The 17,751-nt window shown below is 38.4% G+C and overlaps 1 pseudogene; it reads left to right on the forward strand.

Annotated features, from left to right (window-relative positions):
• Positions 1-7,148: 7,148 nt before the first annotated feature.
• LOC139468157 (uncharacterized) lies at positions 7,149-17,325 on the forward strand (annotated as a pseudogene).
• Positions 17,326-17,751: the final 426 nt, after the last annotated feature.

The following is a 17,751-nucleotide window of genomic DNA, read 5'->3' on the forward strand; positions in this document are numbered from 1 at the left end:
ATAGTTCTAGCTGCCAGTAACCCATTACAGTTTGTATAAGTTCAATATCAGAACAACAGGTTATCAAACATGATGAAATTTGTGTGAGAACACACACAATTAATTAAATTGTCTTGGGGTCACACAATCATTGGTCACAAAAATTAGCAGTATCTCTCGTGTCGTCATCTGAAGCCAAAAAACAGGTGGTGTGTTCCATTAGCACTGGTTGTGCCCATTGGCTAATTTCCACCAGTACATCATCAGGTTAATGTTGAACATAACTACAGATCAGGGCCCATTTGCACAAAGAGATCTTAGTGCTAAGATGATCGTAACTCCCATGCTTTAACATAGGCTTACCATAGTCGTAGCGCTAAGATCACTTTGTGCAAGTTAGCCCAGGATTATTCTCTGGGTTCATATAAGTAGTAGCAGGATCATGAGCGGTACATAGGGTTTTATGCGTCCTGCGTTAGGTTCTATACCAACCAATCACCTAGGGTTCGTGGTATAAAACCTACGTGGGACTCATAAAAACCCTGTAGCTCGTGATATATAACCTAACACAGGACGCATAAGACCCCATGACAGCTGTCATAGCGACTGATTTACGACAACCATTGTCTGAATGAACATTTAATTCCAAAGGCTTATTACCCTGGAGCCATGAAACACTTAATTGCCGTTATTTATAAGATGCTAATCCTAATTGTTAATCCCCGTTGTGTTGTACATCGATTGTCTGCCATCCTGAACGAGATGTGCAAGTATGTCACTGATGAATTAGTGTTAACATTTATTTATGACTAACTAAATGTCAATTGACCATGGCTATATAAGCCTTGATCAATACAATATCAGGCTCTCAAACTAATTACACGCACCCAACATGGCACCTCCTACACCTCACTTCAGGCCCTTACAGGAGAAATGCCACTAAATCTACGCAGGGAACATCTAAGCCTTAATTTCTGGGCCGCGTCCCAAACAAACCCTCTCATCCAAAACCTAATTAACCAAAACATTAGCCCAAGAAACCAAGCTCTAGCTCGTAAACACCCCTTACTCACCCCAATATCCCAAAGAATAACTAACTACCTCAATGAACACCAAACTCAAAATCTTAAACAAAACTGCAAAAAATCAAATATCTTCACCCCTAAACTCAAAATACCCCAAATAGACACAACGCTAGCTAACCAAATAAATAAACAAACCGACCCAAACATAGCTAAAACCACCACACTTGCATACATACACGAAAATTGGCCAAATTGGTGTCACATATACACTGACGGATCTTCAGACCCGATCTCCAACCACACAGGCTTCGGAGTCCATACCACACAACCAGTTATATCCACACAATCTTACCGACTCCCTAACAACCAATCTATATTCACGGCCGAACTTATGGGCATGGCCTCAGCCCTGCATAACCAACAATCTAAAAACAACAAAAATCCTAATTCTCACTGACTCCCTTAGTGGACTACAAGCCCTCCAAAACAAAAATACCAAAAAACGACCTAAATTAATAAGCCAAATACTTAAAAGCTCCAACGACCTAACAAAAGCAGGCAAACAAATAACCTTCTTGTGGATCCCCGCCCACGTAGGAATTTACGGCAACGAAAGCGCCGATAAAGCAGCTAAATTATCTCTCAAAATACCAGAAATAAGCCTAAACCTACCCATCTCAAAATCAGAAATTAAAAGTGTAAACAAACAAAAAATAACCAAAAAATGGCATAATCAATATCAAAACTCAAATAGCCAAATCAAAAAAGTGCTCAGAAAACCACTAGCCAAACCTAAAATCCTACACCCCTCTAAAAAAATTGACAGATTAATTACAAAACTCCAAACAGGACACACTAACCTAAATAACCACCTAAAACAACTTAAAAGACACACCACAGGCAACTGCCCCCACTGCAAACAACCCGAAACCACAGAACACGCACTCATTCACTGCACCCACTATCAAACACACAGAACCACACTACAAACCACCCTCAATCTAAATAAGGTTCCTACTCTAGATGAAATACTAAACCCTCAAAATAAACTAGAAAACTTCAAGGCCCTAGGCGTATTCCTAATCAAAACAGATCTAATTAAGCGCATCTAAAAATTAATTAATCTACCAATCCAAAATCCAATAAACATACAAACACCCACCTCACCCGGCTCCCTTAGTTCCCTCCTCCACCCACCTCGGCATTTATTCCAAATTTAAAAATTTCAAAAAATCAATATAAGCAACCCCTAAAAGCCCCCCCTTGGGTTGCACACACCACTTTCACCCTTCTCGGAATACACTAAATGGTCCGGCCAGGCCCGTGTGCGAAATACGCTGTAGTCGGAAAGCGCACGTTAAATCTTCTATATCAGTCAGTCAGAAGAGAGAGAGGAGGAGAAAGAGAGAGAAGAAGGGTCTTACCCTTAGCCTAGCTAGGGTTAGGCTGGGTGCTCCGGGGCACCAAAACAACAACCACTACCACTATGTGCTGACCAGGCACATAGTGTCTTTTGTATTTTTATATCTACCTGTATAAAGTAAGATTGTATATACTGCAAGCCATCGTCTCCTAGTTGTCACTTACAACTGAGGACCATACGCAGACCCCTTGCATATACAAGTATTCTAATTATAAAACTTAATTAACGTCGGACTAACGCCATGGACAGCGTGATCCTGCTACAACGAATTTATCTTACCAACATGTTTTAATGTGACATTGTCAAATTTAAAATTGATAGAAAACAGCTGTTCGATTGAGCTGAGGTTAACCTATGCAATATCATGTGACTTCCATTGACTCAGAAAAAGCGTGCAGCTTTTTTAGTTTGAAGGAAGGTACAAGGAACTTATTCTGTCTCTCAGAAATCCACCTGCAGCCTGTATTGCTCCGTGACATACTATGATAATGCAACTTGTAACAGCACAGTCACTGTGAACAACTTGTTTGGCAGCCATGGACAGGGACAAGGAAGTCAAGTTCAGACATTTCGTAGTTTGAGGTGGAGAGATAGGCATATTCATTCATAATGTGTATTTCTTTTGGGGAATTATTTCAAACTGTTACGTAGGTTCACCTCCATGATATCTAAAATCCAGTTATTTAATAAATTTTGATGGAGAAATCATTTCAGCATTTTCTTCACTATTTCTACAACCTGTCATCCCTGCAATGGGATGTCATGTTAATTTCCAAGAAATGACTTGTCTCGCAGATTTAAAGAAAATGATGTGTCACGTCAATTTCAAAGATATGATGAGACATCAAATTCTGAGAAATGATTTGGTTGAGTCCAAAAAGTGCAAATGTGCAACCGTCAAAACATATCTTTGGAGGTTTATTTGACAACTTCTTTTTGAAATATTATGTGTTTTAAACAGTTATTTTGAACTAGTCAAGACACATGGGTATTTTAATCTTGTTACAATTATAACTACAGTACCTGTGTCCCTTTTTCGGAATGTTCTAGGATTGTGGACCTTTGTACCCATGTGTAATTATGCATTACATGAGAGGAGCATTTTCAAAACACTCTTGCTGTCATGGTAGAACTTAGATACACCTACTTTCTTTTGAAATTTGATGAAGTCCCACTGTTGATGAGAGACCACTTATTTATACATTTGAAACCTCCGCTTATACGCACAGTTCCAAATTAAAATAAGAGGTGTCTGATCTACAGTGGGACTACATCAAATTTCAAAACAAAGTAGGTTTGTCTCCTAAATGATGCATATCTCTCATTCTCCAAGGGGATTTCAGTGAAGAGTTCAAACTTCAATATCATGTTCTAAATCAACTTGGGAAGCTTCACAAGACAATGGCTCAAAGCATATTTGGTGTAGTGACTTCACACTTGATAATAATATAAATCTTTGCAATATACTCTTTAGATCTGGTCTTATTAGATTAAGGCATAATGAATGTAGCTATATTGTTGGAAATTTACATGCCTTTAGATATGGAACACAAGAAATATCATTTTGTGTTTCTTTGTCTTACATACACCAAAATAGGAAGCAGTGTCTTCCAGGTCATTTCTATACTCATGTTAATTAGTACAAACTTGACAAAAGAAATTAACTTATCCTGCATTTACTACTTGTTCTTGACAGTGAGAAAGAGCTGTGTGAGGTCTTGCTGAAGAAGAAGTTGTTTCAACAGGTTGTGTGGCTAACCCTTTCACACAGTTCCCGTATGACCACGGAAGGAATGACATCACTGATCACCATATTACTGCTGTCAACCAAGGAGCGAAGACCTACTATTTGAGTCTCAGAGATTTATCACTGAATCCTATGTGTGTTGGCAAACTTTAGTGTTTCTTTGTGAACTGTTATTGTGCATACGGTTTGCATCTTCATATATTTCAATGGATTTACGCCATTCTGTTTTCCCTGTCATGCTTGGTACTACATTTATTGTTGTGGCTTTGCATTAATTTTGTTTAATAGAGTTGGGGCTTTTACGTGCGTAAACTTGTTTATCATAAACCCACATGGCTTGGACAAACGACTATAGCATACATAACTGGATGGGGAATCATTTTGATCACACTCTGCTATTATTGCAGATACATACCAAGTTGTAGCAAGTGTTGCCATAATAAGTCTAGGTGGGATCCATATACTTTGTTCCCAATTTGCACCTCCATTGGCACCCAGACTTCAAAATGTAAATAATGTATCCCACTTTCCCCTACAGCTTTAGCAAAACTTACCCAAATGCGCCCAGGAAATCCGCCACAACAAAATGTCTGAAGTCTCCGAGCCCACTACGCCTCCACCTGTGACGTCGGTCTTGACCCACTCCCACTCACTCCTAGGTCAAACGTTCCGGTTCTTCCACCTAGTTGATCGACTGGAACTCCAGTTTCGGGTCCAGCAGATCCCAGGTTGTCGCAACATTCTTGTGGATGCTCTCTCCAGACCAGACAAGGTAGCTCTGGCTGAGTGGAAACTCCATCCGGACGACTTCGCTCTTGTCTGTTAGTGCATCGCCCGACCCAGAGCCTCGATCTGACTTTGATCGCGCCTTGGTTGCCAGTGACAGGCTGGTTCGTGGATCTCAAGATTACTGCCATTCCCAGGTTGGCCAAATCTGCTAATCCACCCTCACAGCAAACGGAACCATCAGGCGCCAGACAGGTTTCATCTAAGTGCAAAAGGCTATTCGGCCCTCAACTCTGTCTTGGCAGTTCCGGAAGATCGGAAAATGATTAAGATTCTGGAATTTCAAGCCTTACTATCCTCCTCCCGGCTGGAAGACCGAAAAGCCAAGTTTCAGCTCCCTATGAGGCCACGGGAATGGACCCTCCGAGAGCCAGCAACCCGCACAAAATCCAAGCGGGCGCCTCCTTCATGGTACAAGTGTTTCACACGCACCATTATGGAAGTCTGCTTCTGGTGTTCAGACACAGTCTCACCAGCCATTACTTGCGAGATGTCGCCTCAGATGTGGAAGGTGTACACACCTTTGGCCCTTTGGTGGCTGCCTAATATGTCACCACCTCAAGACACCATTGACATTTCCACATATCCAGAGCCGGCCTTACGACCTCTCCGGTGCGTGACATTGCCCTTGCTGATTTGCTTGAGTTTTTTTGAGAATTGTATTGAAGAAACACTTCTGAAGGTTTGCCCTCCACCGTAACGTCGGACAAAGATGCAATTAGGAGTAATGCAGGATAAGTTAAGAAATCTAGTAAAATCCCAGATATTTTTTTTATATTTGTATACTTATCCTGCATAACTACAACTAAAGTGGCCCACCCGTCGCAGAGCTGCCTCCCAGCGATGCCTTCAGATTTTCCGGTCTAGCAATAATGTGATCACACGTGGCATCACCGTTCAGTAGTCACACGGGAGCTGTGTGACAGGGTTAGCCACTCAGCTAGTTGACACAACTTTTTCTTCAGTGAGACCTCACACAGCTCTTTCTCACTGTCAAGAACAAGCAGTAAATGCATTAAGGAGTAATGCAGGAAAAGTATACATATATACAAAATATCTTTTTCTGTTTCTTATTGGGGTTAAATATTTATATTTATGCTTAGAGAGTCATCATCATTACATACTTGTCATTGTAACCCGAATGTACATTTGTATATGGGTGTTTGTATAGTAAATATTCACTCTGATTTGACTTGAGTTTGACCTGTTTCATTGGATCATGGTGGATCGTTTATCATGTAATCTTGTTTCACTTTTGTTGTAAAATAAACATCACATATTTATATGCTATTTAACAACCTATACAAGCTCACAAAATTACCGGACGTAGGGTTAGCCTTGTGGTTAAAGTGTTTGTTTGTCTTGCCAATGTTGCTGCCAAGGATGTTCTCCGTCTAAGTACCCCAAAAAGCTGCATTTTGTTACCCATCAATCGCCACACGATAAGAGAATCACAGGATATAAGAGAGCACCTAATATTGTGGGGAAGGCCTTGGCAACACATTATTCTTCAGAATAGTCTAAATGTCAAGTGAACAAATTTTATTTCAAGAAACCCAAGGACAAATGATTTTATTCCAGTATTTTTCGGCACAGATCCCACCCCCAACACACCATCCACATGGTCAAAACCTTTGTCATTAGTGTGAGACAATATGCATGTGAGTAGCATGCACATATTTTTTTAAGCCCAGGATAACTTTGCATATTTGTTTTAGTCAAACATGAGATTAATATAAGGGACTGATCATTTATTATGTGGAGGGACCCGTAAAGATATGGGGTACAATAGGTACAACCCGGCATGCTTTCCGTAAAAGGCGACTGTGCTTGTCGTAATGGGCGACTAACGGGATCGGGTAGTCAGGCTCAGTGACTTGGTTGAAGCTTTCATCAATCCCATCGATGATCATTATGTCAATCACTGGATTGTCTGGTCCAGACTCGATTATTTACAGACCGCCGTCATATAGCTGGAATATTTCTGAGTGTGGCGTAAAACAACAAACCAATATCGTGGGGAGGGCGTGGAGATTAATGGGGTATCATGAAAAAATGAGACCGCCTCCTTGGTCTAGTGGTAGAGCGTCCGCCCGGAGAGCAGAAGGTCCTGGTTTCGATCCCCGGACGCGTCATACCGAAAGACATTTAAAGATGGTACTTGTTACCCAGTCTGGCGCTCGGCATTAAGGGTCTAAAACAAGGACAGGTCGGCTCGGAGTCAGTGTACTGTGTCTGAGTGGGGTATTCATGTTAAACTGCAGCATGGTATCACAGTGGGCTAGCACTATAATCTTGGACGCGACGTTAAACCCAATTTCACCTCACCTCACCTCATATTGCTTGTATGTAGCGTGTGGGTAATTAAACGTCGCTACCCCACAACTGTTGAAATATAATCATTAGAGCGTCCGCCCGGAGAGCAGAAGGTCCTGGTTTCGATCCCCGGACGCGTCATACCGAAAGACGTTTAAAGATGGTACTTTTTGTTACCCAGTCTGGCGCTCGGCATTAAGGGTCTAAAACAAGGACAGGTCGGCTCGCAGTATACTGTGTCTGATTTGGGTAATATATAATATGTAATGTATTTTCAAAACAAAGAAACGCATATGTGTTAGGATATTCACAGGAATAATATAGTTATCTCTATTACGTCACTGCTATACATTCTGTATTTGTGGCTGTCATCACACTTTTAAAATCTTTAGCAGAAGTCTTCACGGTCAACTATCCATAATCATTTGCATGAACATCAGTGTCCTTTACTGTGTGTGCTGGAGATAACATCTGAATTGTGAGAGTTTTTGTCTTGCACAATTTGGTAGTTTGTCACACTGTAGATTTTCCTTCAGTTTAGAGTTACTAGATACACAGTATCTTATTTTCGACTGATTATCCTGGGTTTGGTCACGTAAGCTGGCTGATATCTACCTAGAAGAAGGCAATGAAGAAGCAGGCAGCCATGAACCAGTGGGGTTGTATCGTCTACAGCTTCTACAGAGAAAATGCACCTGCCCTCAGGTCTCTGAATGCACCATTTAGCAGCTACTAAAGAGACAGTAGGAACATATGCAGGCCTTATTTCAGTGAGTGAGTATGGTTTTAGCAATATTCCAGCAATGTCACGGCGGGGGACACCAGAAATTGCCTTCACACATTGCATGTATATAGCGTGTTGGTAAATAATCGTGGCTGCCTCCACAACTGTTGTAATATATTTATTCATTTTACTATGTATGACTCCTGCTGGTCCTTCTACACATTATTATATAAAAGAAACATCCTTGTGTGTTTTCCCACCCGATCCAGGAAATATTACCTACTACTAGCACAGAGTTGTTAGCAAATATGACCTGTTACTAGTAGGTACAAAGACGGTCTCTACGTCTCTGGAGACTAACATTTACTGCTAGTACTAACTAACAGTAACAATTAAATAGCATAACCATATTAGGATGTATGTTCACAGGGGCGCATTTCACGCCATATTGGAACATGCAGTGTCGAACACAGCATTCAGCAGATGGTAGGATGTCATCATTTTGTTGTTGTTTTTATCTCCGGTCTAGATAGGCTAGACTTAGATTTAGTATCTTCATACGGTATATATATTTTATACATCACCTAATTACAATTTTAACAACCAATAGATAGATCTATAGATATATCAATCCGGTCTTAATAGAAGATCGTTACGGTTTTCATTCATACATGCCATTGTATGTGTATTTGTTTGATAGAACTACACATATTTATAAGAACTGATCGTTACAAAATATATTGGCAAACAAGGTTAAAGTTTGTCTTTGGAAAATTCGTCCCGACGTGGTCAGAAAGAGTTATCCCCCTTGGCCGGCATAGCGATCGGTTTTCGATCAAACATTTATCGGTTAGATCTTGCTTTTTGTTTATCTGTTCTTACTTGTTCGTTGGTCATAATGTTATCTAGTCTTTGTGCAAACATTATTTACAGTCTACAACCATTCACTATGGTACTTTTTATTTTCAGATACTGAGATGGAGAACGTCAACGTGCCTGCTGACCCTGCACATGACGCATGTTTATATCCTATGTCTGTAGGCCCAGAATGAGTGTAGGACTAACATAGATATATCAACTGGGAAGCATCAAATCTCATCTAGATTATTAGTGTTAATTAACTTGTTTTGCTGAAAGGTCTGGGTTCTGGGTTCAAAGTGAGGTCCATTTCTGGCGTTCGCTCCATTGTGAGATAAGGCCCACGCTCTAATTCACTAGTCTACATGCCCTCTTTTTTGTTTGTTGTTGTTGTTATTGTTGTTATGATGAACACTGAGGGAATATGTAGACATATGAGGTTAATAAAGGATCATAAAGATTATTGTGCATCCGGCAAATTTATAGTAAACTATACATGTATCATTGATTACCTCCCTTTGCAACCAATATGTCAAGATATCAGTACCAATTTACTCATTTTTTTATTCCCAGGGTATCCAAGTGGGCTGTGTCCTGCCACATTCAGGACATTTGAGGTGCAACCCTTGTAGGAAATCAGGTATGTTGTATTCTACCCCTATACATGTTGGGAATTTATATTATTACAACCATTCACTATGCAAACTCGCTCACCTGATTATGGCAATTGTGAAAGTATTACTTTCCCTCAGACCTTAGGCCATTTATTAAGTTATGAGGTGTGAGTTGGTATACTGTAATCAAACTACAGGCTATCATGAATACAGGAATATCCAATTTGAAGTCAAATGAGCTTATGTCATGGTGCATTATCTGTCATCTGTCCATAACTAACTTGTACACTTTCAAAACCTCCTCTGAATCTACAAGGCATATGAAACTGAAATCTCAGCAATGATATTCTAAAACATGAGGCCATTTACAAAATATCACTTTTGCATATTACACAGCAAATTCAGATGTGGCATTATGAAACTTGATATGTGTTATGGGGTTTACATTGGTGTATTTTTTGCTTGATCTGGGAGGAACATCTTAGATATTTACCACTTGATGAGACCCACCTGCGTGGAAATGGTGCTCACAAACCAAGGAAAATAATCATGGTAATTATTGGATTTGAACCCATTGTCATAGATTTCTGGCATATGAAAGGGATGCAGCTTAGTCTCTGAAAATGTAAAATATTGATAGAAACATTTTATTTTCATTTTTGTTTAAAAGTAGACCCAGTGAGATGGGCTGGGCGGAAGGGAAAATAATATGGTTCAAGGACTGTGAGACAGACAGGGATGCAACTCTGCCCAGCAAATTGAGGTGGCTTCTTGGATGACTGTATTACCTGTGCCTTCTATGGCCTTAAACTTTCACATACCTTATGAAGTTTGTTTGTGTTTTCAATATCTTCTCTGAAAATCATATTTTCAATAAGCTGAGATTTTGTGTATTTGATCCCACTAACATGATGCCAGTACAACTTCAAGCTGTCTAGACATGGCAACCATATTGAACATATACTTTTCACCCTTTAGAAAGCCACTTCTGCATTTACGTTATGAAATTTGATATACAGTAATTATTTGGTAAACCCAACAACAGGGTCATATTTTGCAAGTTATTCTTATATTTGGAACTGCAACATTTTGTCTTCATGTGCTGCTGCAGCCATGATGAATGTGTTCTTTGACTCATTTCATTACCAATTATTATCCCCCACAACATGTTTTGCGGGGGTATTAAAATGGACATGGTCAGTCCTTGCATTCATACTTCTGTGTAAGATTTTGAAAAAACAATTACTATTTTCTTCACCAATCATGGTACATGGATAGGCCTAGTGGTGACCTGGTGCCTGTTGATAGTTTTGGATTTTTGTAAAATGTATCTTTTTAGTTTCCATGGCAACAACTTTGACTGAAATATGAGGGTAGTGATCGTTCTTGGAACATACCTTAAAAATCTACAATATATCTTCACCAAACTTGACACACAGATCGGTCTAGTGGTGAACTGGTGCCTTTTGATAGTTTAGGATTTTAAAAAAATTAATATTTTGAGATGCCACAACTTTGACTCATACTGAAAATGAGGGTAGTGCTCCTTTCTATGCAGATTAATTTTTTTTAACAATATTTCCTTAACAAGCATGGAACATAGATAGGTCTAGTGTTGAACTGGTGCCTTTTGGTAGTTTAGGACATTTTAAAAATTGATATTTTGAGATGCCACAACTTTGACTCATACTGAAAATGAGGGTAGTGCTTCTTTCTGGGCAGATTAAAAAAAACTTACAATATTTCCTTAACAAGGATGGCACATAGATAGGTCTATTGTTGAACTGGTGCCTTTTGATAATTTGGGATATTTAGTTTCCATAGCAAGTATTTAGTATTTAGGGGATAATGGTGAATTTGTCTTCTTGCATATACTGTCATCCTTTTAATTGGTCAAGATGCTGTGAGAAAGTCTGTTCTGTAGATAAATAGTTTTGTTTCTTTTGCTTATTTTCTATACCCTTGTATTGCCTTTTTGTTGTAATAATATATTCCGTGAAAAAGTACAGGGAAGCTACAGATGCAATTTTAACACCTATACCCAGGGTAGTTTGTTCGAACAGTATTTCTGTCAGTCATGTGAGGAGACAGCCAAAAGGTAATGAAGGGAAATTTATTACATCAGAGCTACAGATAAGCAGCGTATTTGTGTAAAATACCCCCCAAAATTATTTAAACCCAATTACTTTCCATTAACTTGTGTACAGAAATGCATGCATTAAATGAAAAACTCAAATTATTAAAACAGCTCGCATAAATACCCAACGAAGCTTTTTCAGCATGCATACAAAGGAGCTAATTGCTGAAACACAATTACAAGCTAATTTACTTTCTGAGTCAAACCTATGTATTTAGAACATTATTTCATTTTTTGAAATCTTAAAATGTTCACTAATTTTGGGAAAGACCCAAGAGAGTGATGAATACATGAGTGAAAAAATATTGGTTACCCAATGAAAAATGTAATAACCCAATTAAAATAGAAACCCTAAAGTAAAAACTGAATTGCTCAAAAAGTTATCTGGAGCTCCGTTACATGAGTCAGTTTAATGGCACCAATACAATGGGCACATCTGGCCTCCATTAGGTTGAATCTGGTAAACTGTGTCTGTGATTTTTTGGGGTGACGACATTGCAGCCATATTGAATGTTATTTTGACCAGGTACTCATGTATCATAGTGTTATTCATTTAACAGGCTGTAATACTATATTGCAATCTCCAATGTGCTATGTTTCAGTGATCATATGTTCCATTTGGTCATGCCATCATCTTTCACCTTTTTGTGTCCTAATAATGGAATGTACCAGTCAGTGTAATAACCTTGTACTTGCAATGTTTCCTATGAATCTTTTGGGAAGTGAAGCTATGATTGGTTATATATGTATGTTATTATGCACTCCAACAATGGTATAAAATAGATCTACTGTTCTTTTCAGATTTCAGATTCAGATTATCATGCCATGGTCATACCCTTTGCATGCACCCTTGTATCTAGATTACAGGTATACTAACACTGTTTGGATTGTTACGGACATGATCCAAGTAATTCAGTCTCAAAAACGTAGTCACAGAATTTGATTCTTAACATTCCCAAAGGGCAACTATATGGAATGTCAGTTTTGGCTGATTTGGTGACATGACACCCCAATTACATGGATAGCTGTTAGTGCTATCAACCTCTTGCCTGCCTGGACCAAGCACCATTAATTTAAGTGGTCATAAACAATTCACTCGTTTTTCCTCATTTGTCAATCATTATTAAATATTCATATCATTTGGTGTATCTGAACATTTGTTACTTATTTCTGCATAATCTTGTTAATCTATTTATGATGACCTTTACCAGTATTTAATTCCCTAAAAATAAATTCTGATCAGTTTCAGGCCCATTTAAACGGTTCGTAGTGAGGCATATTTTTGTTTATCCTAGATAACCTTAGCAATGTTGTCATGGAGAGGTTGATGGATGTTTATTACACTTTTTTAACCTTCATTTGCAAAGGTATTTTTGTAGCTTCCAATTCTGATTTGTTCAACTTTAAGAACTTTCTTCTCAGAAACCAAGGAAACTAAAACTTAATGACACCTGGCATGTGTAGCACCAAAATGGGACTCGGATTAAGTTATATGGTTGTCCCAGTGTTTTATTTTACAATTTGTTCTTTCAGTTCTGTGGTGTCATGTGTTGTGTTTATTCTTATGAAGATTTTCATTCTTCGCATACCATGTTCACAGGTTTCACTGTCCAGTTACAAGAAGCCTGGTGTAAATAGCTTGTTTGGTCCAGTTGCACCCAACAAAGGTAACACTGATCGCCTCGAAACGTTAAACAAACTGGTTGTAATATAGCATAGACTATTTTTCCAGATAAGACAAATATACAAAATAAAACAAAATACTTTTTGAATACAAACAACATGGCCTGCTTGTCTGATGTTTGTCATCCTGACACAACTATTAGCTCACCAAGGTGAGCTTATGCCATACTGTGGGGTCCGTCGTCCGTATGTCAACGATTTTTTCTAAAAACTTCTTCATTTGACCACAAATTGACAATTAACGAAATTTGACTGGAAGCATCCCTTGGTGGTGAGGATTCAAAATTGTACAAATGGTGGGGCTGACCTCCCAAAGGGCTGGGTGGCAAGGCGGAATAGGAGTAATTTGGCTATATTGCTTTAAACAACTTCTTTATTGGAACTAAGAGATAGATATCAACCATATTTGGTTGGAAGAATTCTCCAATGCTGGGGATTAAAAATTGTACAAATGGAGAGGGCTGACCCCCCAAAGGGCTGGGTGGCGGGGCCAAATAGGAGTAATTTGGCTATATTGCTTTAAACGACTTCCTCTCTGGAACTAAGAGATAGATATCAACCATATTTGGTTGGAATCAATTCTCCAATGGTGGGGATTCAAATTGGAGAAATGGAGGGGCTGAAATTGCTTCTTGAAAAACAATTAAGAATGAAATTAAAAAAAGAGAAACTACACTCTCCAAGAAGCTGAAACTTAACTTTGTAGAAATGATGATGATCACTTGTAGCTTACCGGTACACAAAGCGAAGGTTCAAATAAACTTATGTCATGGCTGTGTTCATCTATACTAATGGAAAAAAGTAACTGCTGTGTATTAAGTAGTGTAAATGTTATGTTATTGTAAATTACAACATAATATTTGGTCTTTTGTCTCATCAATGTTTTATCATAACAAATTCATTGACAAGATCCATTCCTGGTAATTGGAGATGGAGAGATACGCCCTAAAGAGGGGTGCAACTTGTAGGCGGGCACTATCCTGCTGCAACATGACATTACGTCCCTGCATGTGCACAAAGGCAAGAACATGATCTCAATCGATGTCCTCATAACAATGATGAGTCGTGTTTTCCCATGAGTTGTGATGCCACCCCATACCATTTCAGTTCCACCCCAAAACTGATTATGATAAGTAATGCAAGAGTTGCTAAAACATTCTCCAGTATGCATGTAGACCTTTGCACGACCATCAGAGCTGTTCAGATGAAACCCTCACTCATTTGTGAACAGTGTACTGTCCCTGTTTTTCTTCTGAACCTCAGATGCTGTCTACACCAAGTGTGACTGATAGTCCTGTGTAAGCAAAATTAGGCATATTGCTGAATGTTGGGACCGGATGTTGTGCTCTCTCAACCGGTAATGTACAGTTCTGCCACTAATTCGTCTTAACCCAAGAATTGTCCGATTATTAATGTGGCAGATGTTATTTTTGATTCGATGAACATTAAAAATGTTTGGCAACTTCGTTTTGCGCATTTCGTGTTTGCAACATGTCATCAAGCCGTGACAGCATTTTTAATTACAGTTGAACAAAAAGAAAAAAGATTTTATTAGACCCAGAGAGCTAAACAATCATTGTTTGCTGTTTACATTATGAAATCGTGTGTAAATACCTTGCTCCCAACTAACATGCAAACACACAAATTATGTGCAGTCCATAAACATTTGCATGCAAATTGTGAATCACGACCTTAAAACTGAGGAGATGTCTTCATCAATATGCATATTGAAAGATGCATTATTTAATTTCAGATTAAACTTAGTTTTGTCCAATCTCATTAAAATCTGATCTTAGTTTTCGCTACCGCTAACCAAAGATCTGAGGACATCCCATTACGGGTCACGTAGGAACGACCTTTCGCGATCATTGACCGACCAATGAAATGACTGAAATTGACATTTGCCAATCAGAAGGTAGCTATCTCGAGCTTTACTGCACTAGTTTCAAACTGGCGACTACGCCTCGAAACATATTTTGACGTATTCTCGATTAAATAAATTTAAAACTGACCAAAACAACATTCTGGAATGACTTATAGATGGCCTAAATTCTATGGATATAATCATAAAACCTGTAACTGTCGTTCGGAATACCCTCTGTTAAATATTTCGAGGATTCATGATTAGAAAACACATTTTGACTGTCACTTTCAGGATCTGGTAAGTGACGCTCTGATTGGTTGGATGAAAGGTCATGCTGACGTGACCCATAATGGGATGTCCTCAGATCATTTTTTAGCGGTAGCGAGAACTAAGATCTGATTTTGATGAGATTGAGTTTTGTTGGACTTTTTATTAAGAAAAGTTACCTTTTTCTGCTGGTATGTATGTCGTTAACGATTACACTTTCAACATCTCCTCTAGAGCGACAAAGCCTGTGAAGCTGAAACTTGGCATGAATCATCCCAGCAATGATGTCAGAATTGTGATTTGATGTTAAGTGTGTCGCTATGTAACAGCAGCGTATAAAATTCCCGCAAGGGCAACTTTGCAAATATTCCTGTCCAGATAAAATGCTTCCCGTCCAGAATTTTCTACACTAATGAACATAAGTAACAAAATGGTGAACATAAGAAAAGTACTGTTGATTGTTAGTTCTCAGAAAATAACAATAAACTGATGGATTGTCAACTTAGTTACCTTAACTCATTGAAATTCATCAAATTCCAAGTCTGATTGACTGCCTCTATGGTGTACTAGTAGAGTGTCTGCTCGGAGAGCGGAAGGTCAGAAATTTGATCCCTTGAAGCATCATTCCAAAAGACGTTAAAGGATGGTACTTGTTGTTACCCTGTCTTGCTCTCGGTAGTAAGGGCTAAAAGAAGGAATGGTCCACTCGGAGTCAGTATACTGTGTATAAAATTTGTTTTGCAGGTTTTTGTTGAAGTATATATTTTTTCGAAATTCATGTCTAACTGTATCAGTTATCTCCCTCACAAAATGTTGGTTGTATTTTAAGAACCTTACACTTACATACTTTGAAAATAACAAAATCAGATCAAATTATCATCTGTTATCACATTTTCCTTCACACGAATATCCAGATACAAATTATGAGTCTGTGTCCAGAAGCCAGAAATCTTTTACCAAAAAATAAATGCATATCAGTTTCTGGATGTGAATTACAAAAAGTACACAAATTATCATCAGATATTTTCATTTTTCTTCAAGAAAATATTTGTGGTAAAAACACCATCTTAATTTTGTATCCTGGACACATTTAACTGGCTTGAGAAAAATTCCTTGCCAGTTGAGATAACTGCAAATTATAACTTCCCATTAAGTTTTGAATTTAAGTGAGACAACATGATATTAAACTATAATATCTTTACAGGCATTTTAAATGGAACTTAACTTGATGTTGCCATGAACCTAAAATAAATGTATGCTATACCCACAAACGGTCAACTGTTTCCTGATTGGCTGATAATAGAATGGGAGGGGCTTGTTTTTCATTATATTGGGTTTAACAATGTCACTGATTTATGTAAATGTAAAAATAAGGTGTACTATGTGGATTTATTTATATTGAAGTTAAATCATAAGTTATTTTTCCATGAAAAATGTTCAATCAATGGTGATGACATCACTTATGTGAATATTTTCAACCTTTTCAGGGCAACTACCATGCTGTAATGAAACTTGATGGTATCAGTTTACACCAACGCTAAACTACATATACAGCTCCCAATACAGTGTGCTTTGAGAAGGGAGAGCAACTATGCCCTGTACGTTTCTGGAAAGAAGAAGTGTTGAGAAGAAGAGTTCTGTGTTGAAGTCAGCATTGACATCCTGAGTAGTGAAAAGATCAGCAGGGAGTAGCATCAGTTCGCTACTGTGTGGAGGGACAGTGTTTCTCCCTATACTCGTGGACAGTACTGTACATCTAAACATATGATTCATATTATATATTGTTTCATAATGTGAGGTGTGTTTTTTTCATTCATAATATCAATTATCATATATGGTGATTTTAGCATCTTACAAATATACTGTGCATGGAATTTCTTCACTTACACTGTTTTCAGCATTTTGAGGCAAAACTCTTTTCATGTGTTACATTTATGTTTATTGTTTCCTCAACAATAAAGAACTAGCAAAATGATGAATTTTGTTTGTAGTTGATTGATTATGACAAGGATAAACAGTATTATGTAGGCATGAATGTGGTCATGTATTCATCACCGAACGACATGTCAAATGGCTGATTGTGTTAATGTGCCCAATGGCATGGGTTTTGCTGATCTTGTCAGCCACTGATTTGCCTTGTCCACAATACATTTACCAGCGGCCTTGATACAGCTTACATTACAATCCTGGCAATCAATGCTACAGATTATGATTTTACATCAAAACAGATGGTAAGTTAGACAGTCCCAAATTATGATGTCACCATATTATCTCAACAGAAACATGAATCGCGAGGTGCTTTGGTAATGGTTACTACCCAATATATAT

This window comes from Haliotis cracherodii, unplaced genomic scaffold (genome assembly GCF_022045235.1).
Source record: "Haliotis cracherodii isolate W230 unplaced genomic scaffold, xgHalCrac1.p SCAF_2, whole genome shotgun sequence".
NCBI lineage: Eukaryota > Metazoa > Mollusca > Gastropoda > Lepetellida > Haliotidae > Haliotis > Haliotis cracherodii.